At 40.3% G+C, this 7,385-nt stretch overlaps 1 protein-coding gene across 1 annotated transcript in view; it reads left to right on the top strand.

Moving 5' to 3' along the window:
* Positions 1-7,385, top strand: part of FAM193A (family with sequence similarity 193 member A) — a gene marked incomplete in the record, with an annotated part of 656,361 nt that overhangs the window by 199,935 nt on the left and 449,041 nt on the right.

The raw sequence follows: 7,385 nt of genomic DNA, 5'->3' as shown, positions 1-7,385 counted from the left end.
GCATAACTTATTGGGTGATTGTGACAACGTATGCCGTCCTTCTGAAAGGCTCAGAGATCAGAGACTCGGTCGGAGTGTCTTCTTCCCATAATCACTCTGGATCGGAGAGCAATCTTCAATGCTCTCCTGGCCTGGTCTCGGTTAACTTTGGCCCGGTTCTTCAGTTTCCGGTCTGACAATTTAGCCTCATTGGTTTCATCAACCATCATCCAGGAGCTAGGAGTTCATTGGCCATTATAGCGGTAACCAAGATCATTCAGTGGGTAGAGACCCACAATTGCTGTGTTGGACTTCCTGTGCAGGCAGACCCTTCAACCAGGGGAATGGGAGCTCCATCCGGTAGCGTTTCCAGCCTGATTCTCAAATGGGGTCAGCCGGAATTGGATCTCATGGCAATGTCGGCAGAATGCCAAGCTCCCGAGGTACGGTACTGAGCGTCGCTCTAGCGGTACCTTGGATTATCATTATTGCATACCTATCGTCTCCGTTCGCCTTTTTTTTCATTGAGTCATTGCTCGAATCAAGCAGGAGAGGGTGTCGGTGACCCGATTGGTATGCAGAGCTGGCGGACATGTCATCTCTTCCGCCTTGGAGACTTCAGTTAGGGAAGGACCTTCTAATTCAAAGGGCCTTCTTTCATACAAATTTAGTTTATCAGAGTCTGTTGGATTGAACACTTAAATTTATCCAAGCGTGGAGTTCGGACTCTGTCATTGAGACCTTGATTCACGTAAACCTGTAACTATAAAGATATCTATTTCGGTGGAAATCCAAAGGCTTCTCTTGAAGTAGAGTTGGGATTCCTAGAATTCTGCTTTTTTCTCCAAGAAGGTTTAAAGAAGGGTTTATTAGCAAGTTCTTTAAAGGGTCAAATATCTGCCTTCTCTATTTTGTTACTTAAGTGTCTGGGGATATCCCAGACGTGCAATCTTTTTGTCAGACCTTGGTCGGGCTCAGACCTGTGTTCAAACCAGTTACGCCTTCCTGGGGTCTTATTTCTTTCATGTAATTGGCAAGAGTCTATGAGCTAGTGACATATGGGATATACAATCCTACCAGGAGGGGCAAAGTTTCCCAAACCTCAAAATGCCTATAAATACACCCCTCACCACACCCACAATTCAGTTTTACAAACTTTGCCTCCTATAGAGGTGGTGAAGTAAGTTTGTGCTAAGATTTCTACGTTGATATGTGCTTCTCAGCATTGTTGAAGCCCGATTCCTCTGAGTACAGCGAATGTCAGAGGGACGTGAAGGGAGTATCACCTATTGAATACGATGATTTCCCCAACGGGGTCTTTTTCATGGGTTCTCTGTTATCGGTCTTAGAGATTCATCTCCTACCTCCCTTTTCAGATCGACGATATACTCTCAAATTTACCATTACCTCTACTAAAGAACTGTTTTAGTACTGGTTTGGCTATCTGCTATATGTGGATGGGTGTCTTTTGGTAAGTATGTTTTCATTTACTTAAGACACTCTCAGCTATGGTTTGGCACTTTATGCAAATTATGTAAAGTTCTAAATATATGTATTGTACTTATATTTGCCATGAGTCGGGTTCATGTATTTCCTTCTGCAGACTGTCAGTTTCATATTTGAGAATATAAACACTTTAAGAAATTTGTTTCTTACCTGGGGTTTAGTCTTTTTCAATTTGACTACTTTTGCATTTGTGGGTATTAGGCCCGCGGGTGCGTCAAATGTTAGACTTTATTGCGTCATTTTTGGTGCGAACTTTTTTGGCGCGGGAAATTACGTTTTTGACCCAACTTCGTCATTTCCGGCGTCATACGTGACGTCGAAACCTTTCACACGGCGGCGTCATTAGTGACGCAAGTGTGTTCTTTCCGGTCATTTTTGCCGCCAAAAAAGTTTTCGTTACGTTGTGTCAAACTTGGCGCCACTTTTTCTTCATTATTTCTATACCCCATTGTTGTTTGCCTCCTGCTTTCTTTTCTATCAAGAGGCCTATGCTTTTGCATTTTTTTCCCATTCCTGAAACTGTCATTTAAGGAAATAGATAATTTTGCTTTATATGTTGTTTTTTCTCTTACATTGAGCAAGATGTCCCAATCTGATCCTGTCTCTGAAGTTTCTGCTGGAACATTGCTGTCTGACATCGGTTCTACCAAAGTTAAGTGCATTTGTTATAAACTTGTAGAAATTATTCCACCGAATGTCGTTTGTAATAGTTGTCATGATAAACTTTTACATGCAGATAGTGTCTCTATCAGTAATAGTGCATTGCCAGTTGCAGTTCCTTCAACTTCTAATGTGCATGATATACCTGTAAATTTTAAACAATTTGTTTCTGAATCTATTAAGGCTTTGTCTGCATTTCCACCTTCTAATAAACGTAAAAAGTCTTTTAAAACTTCTCATTTAGCTGATGAAATTTCAAATGTCCAACAACATAATTCATCCTCTTCTGATGAGGATCTATCTGAAACAGAAGATCCTTCCTCAGATATTGACACTGACAAATCTACTTATTTATTTAAAATAGAGTATATGCGTTCTTTATTAAAAGAAGTGTTAATTACTTTGGATATTGAGGTAACCAGTCCTATTGACGTTCAGTCTAATAAACGTTTAAATGCTGTTTTTAAACCTCCTGTGGTTTCTCCAGGTGTTTTTCCTATTCCTGAGGCTATTTCTGATATGATTTCTAGGGAATGGAATAAGCCAGGTACTTCCTTTATTCCTTCTTCAAGGTTTAAGAGATTGTATCCTTTGCCAGCAAAATCTATAGAGTTTTGGGAAAAAAATCCCCAAAGTTGATGGGGCTATTTCTACTCTTGCTAAACGTACCACTATTCCTATGGAAGATAGCACTTCCTTTAAGGATCCTTTAGATAGGAAGCTTGAATCTTATCTAAGGAAGGCCTATTTATATTCAGGTCATCTTCTCAGACCTGCTATTTCTTTGGGTGATGTTGCGGCTGCTTCAACTTTCTGGTTGGATAATTTAGCGCAACATGAATTGGATTCTGACATATCTAGCATTGTTCGCCTACTACAACATGCTAATCATGTTATTTGTGATGCCATTTTTTATATTATCAAAATTGATGTTAGATCCATGTCTTTAGCGGTATTAGCTAGAAGAGCTTTGTGGCTTAAATCTTGGAATGCTGATATGACATCTAAATCTAGATTACTATCTCTTTCTTTCCAAGGTAATAATTTATTTGGTTCTCAGTTGGATTCTATTATTTCAACTATCACTGGAGGAAAAGGAGTTTTTTTGCCTCAGGATAAAAAACCTAAGGGTAAATCTAAGGCTTCTAACCGTTTTCGTTCCTTTCGTCAGAATAAGGAACAAAAACTCAATCCTCCTCCCAAGGAATCTGCTTCCAGTTGGAAGCCTTCCTCAAATTGGAATAAATCCAAGCCATTTAGGAAACCAAAGTCTGCCCCTAAGTCCGCATGAAGGTGCGGCCCTCATTCCAGCTCAGCTGGTAGGGGGCAGATTAAGGTTTTTCAAGGATTTTTGGATAAAATCTGTCCAAAATCATTGGATTCAGAGCATTGTCTCTCAAGGGCATCGAATAGGATTCAAAATAAGACCTCCTGTGAGAAGATTTTTTTCTCTCACACATTCCTGTAAATCCAGTAAAAGCTCAGGCTTTTCTGAAGTGTGTTTCAGACCTGGAGTCTTCAGGGGTAATCATGCCAGTTCCTCCTCAGGAACAAGGTTTGGGGTTTTATTCAAACCTATTCATTGTTCCAAAGAAAGAAAATTTGTTCAGACCAGTTCTGGATCTGAAAATTTTGAATCGTTATGTAAGAGTACCAACTTTCAAGATGGTGACTATAAGGACTATTCTGCCTTTTGTTCAGCAAGGACATTATATGTCCACAATAGTTTTGCAGGGTGCATACCTTCATATTCCGATTCATCCAGAACACTATCAGTTTGAGATTCTCTTTTCTAGACATGCATTACCAATTTGTTGCTCTTCCATTTGGCCTAGCAACAGCTCCAAGAATCTTTTCAAAGGTTCTGGGTGCCCTATTATCTGTAATCAGAGAACAGGGTATTGCGGTGTTTCCTTATTTGGACGATATCTTGGTACTAGCTCAGTCTTTACATACTGCAGAATTTCACACGAATCAACTAGTGTTGTTTCTTCGGAAACATGGTTGGAGGATCAATTTACCAAAAAGTTTGATTCCTCAGACAAGGGTCACCTTTTTAGGCTTAAAGATAGATTCAGTGTCCATGACTCTGTCTCTAACAGACAAGAGACGTTTAAGATTGGTCGCAGCATGTCGGCTCCTTCAGTCTGTTATTCCCTTCATTGGCTATGTGCATGGAAGTTTTTGGTCTCATGACTGCAGCATCGGACGCAATCCCCTTTGCTCGTTTTCACATGAGACCTCTACAGCTTTGTATGCTGAATCAATGGTGCAGGGATTATACAAAGATATCACAATTAATATCCTTGAATCCCAATGTACGACACTCTCTGACATGGTGGATAGGTCACCATCGTTTGGTTCAAGGGGCTTCTTTTGTTCGCCCAACCTGGACTGTGATCACAACAGATGCAAGTCTTTCAGGTTGGGGAGCTGTTTGGGGGTCTCTGACAGCACAAAGGGTTTGGAAATCTCAAGAGGCGAGATTACCAATAAATATTTTAGAACTCCGTGCAATTTTCAGGGCTCTTCAATTTTGGCCTCTACTAAAGAGAGAACCGTTCATTTGTTTTCAGACAGACAATATCAGAACTGTGGCATATGTCAATCATCAGGGTGGGACTCACAGTCCCCAAGCTATGAAAGAAGTATCTCGGATACTTGCTTGGGCGGAATCCAGCTCCTGTCTAATCTCTGCGGTGCATATCCCAGGTGTAGACAGTTGGGAGGCGGATTATCTCAGCCGCCAGACTTTACATCCAGGGGAGTGGTCTCTCCATCCAGATGTGTTTTCTCAGATTGTTCAGATGTGGGGGCTTCCAGAGATAGATCTCATGGCCTCTCATCTAAACAAGGTCCAGGTCCAGGGATGTTCAGGCGGAAGCAGTGGATGCGCTGACACTTCCTTGGTGTTATCAACCTGCTTACATCTTCCCGCCTCTAGTTCTCCTTCCAAGAGTGATTTCCAAAATCATCATGGAACAGTCTTTTGTGTTGCTGGTGGCTCCAGCATGGCCACACAGGTTTTGGTATGCGGATCTGGTTCGAATGTCCAGTTGCCCGCCTTGGCCACTTCCGTTACGGCCGGACCTACTATCTCAAGGTCCGTTTTTCCATCAGGATCTCAAATCATTAAATTTGAAGGTATGGAAATTGAACGCTTAGTTCTAAGTCATAGAGGTTTCTCTGATTCAGTGATTAATACTATGTTACAAGCTCGTAAATCTGTCTCTAGAAAGATTTATTATAGAGTTTGGAAGACTTACATTTCATGGTGTTCTTCTCATAATTTCTCCTGGCATTCTTTTAGAATTCCTAGAATTTTGCAGTTTCTTCAGGATGGTTTGGATAAGGGTTTGTCTGCAAGTTCCTTGAAAGGACAAATCTCCGCTCTTTCTGTTTTATTTCACAGAAAAATTGCTATACTTCCTGATATACACTGTTTTGTACAGGCTTTAGTTCGTATTAAGCCTGTCATTAAGTCAATTTCTCCTCCTTGGAGTCTTTGGTTCTGAGGGCTTTACAGGCTCCTCCATTTTAGCCTATGCATTCTTTGGACATTAAACTACTTTCTTGGAAAGTGTTGTTCCTTTTGGCTATCTCTTCTGCTAGAAGAGTTTCTGAGCTATCTGCTCTTTCTTGTGAGTCTCATTTTCTGATTTTTCATCAGGATAAGGCCGTTTTGCGGACTTCTTTTCAATTTATACCTAAGGTTGTGAATTCTAACAACATTAGTAGAGAAATTGTTGTCCCTTCTTTATGTCCTAATCCTAAGAATTCTTTGGAGAAATCCTTACATTCTTTGGATGTGGTAAGAGCTTTGAAATATTATGTGGAAGCTACTAAAGATTTCAGGAAGACTTCCAGTCTATTTGTTTTATTTTCTGGTCCTAGGAAAGGTCAGAAGGCTTCTGCTTTTTCCTTGGCTTCTTGGTTGAAACTTTTGATTCATCAAGCTTATTTGGAGTCGGGTCAAACCCCGCCTCAGAGAATTACAGCTCATTCTACTAGATCAGTCTCTACTTCATGGGCTTTTAAGAATGAAGCTTCAGTTGATCAGATTTGCAAAGCAGCCACTTGGTCTTCTTTGCATACATTTACTAAATTTTACCATTTTGATGTATTTGCTTCTTCGGAAGCAGTTTTTGGTAGAAAAGTTCTTCAGGCAGCTGTTTCAGTTTGATTCTTCTGCTTTTTGATTTAAATTTTTTTCTTTCAAAAGTGAAAATAACTTATTTTTGGGTTGTGGATTATTTTCTCAGCGGAATATGGCTGTTTTTTGTTTTATTCCCTCCCTCTCTAGTGACTCTTGAGTGGAAGACTCCACATCTTGGGTATTGATATCCCATATGTCACTAGCTCATGGACTCTTGCCAATTACATGAAAGAAAACATAATTTATGTAAGAACTTACCTGATAAATTAATTTCTTTCATATAGTCCATGAGGCCCACCCTTTTTATGGTGGTTATGATTTTTTGTATGAAGCACAATTATTTCCAAATTTCCTTTGTTAATACTTTCTACTCCTTTCTTTATCACCCCACTGCTTGGCTATTCGTTAAACTGAATTGTGGGTGTGGTGAGGGGTGTATTTATAGGCATTTTGAGGTTTGGGAAACTTTGCCCCTCCTGGTAGGATTGTATATCACATATGTTACTAGCTCATGGACTCTTGCCAATATGAAAGAAATGAATTTATCAGGTAAGTTCTTACATAAATTATGTTTTTTGTTGCATTCCTTAGATATTAAGTTATCTTAGGATGTTTGTTTCTTGTTGCTATTCTTCTGCTCGTAGAGTGTCAGAGCTCTCGGCATTACAGTATGAGTTCACTTACCTTATTTTTCATCAGGTAAGGTGGCTTTATTACTAAATTAGGGTTTCTCCCTAAAGTAGTTGCATAGCGGAACATTAATCAGGCGATTGTTGTTCCTTCCTTGTGTCCTACTCCTCAGGAGGAACGGCTTCTACACAGTCTGGACGGGGTACGTGAACTACAAGTCTATTTACAGGCGACTAAGGATTTTCGTCAGTCTTCTGCTTAACGTAAGGGTCAGAAAGCTACGGCTGCTTCTCTTTCTTTGTGGCTGAAGAGTATCATTTGTTTTGCCTATGAATCTGCTGGACAGCAGCCTCCTGAGAGAGTAACGGCTCTTTCTACGAGGGTTGTTTCTATGGATCAGATTTGCAAGGCTGCAATTGGGTCCTCTGCACACTTTTTCAAACGTTTATAAATT

Source organism: Bombina bombina, chromosome 2, assembly GCF_027579735.1.
Source record: "Bombina bombina isolate aBomBom1 chromosome 2, aBomBom1.pri, whole genome shotgun sequence".
Classification (NCBI taxonomy): Eukaryota; Metazoa; Chordata; class Amphibia; order Anura; family Bombinatoridae; genus Bombina; species Bombina bombina.
This window is presented reverse-complemented; position numbering and strand designations above follow the sequence as displayed.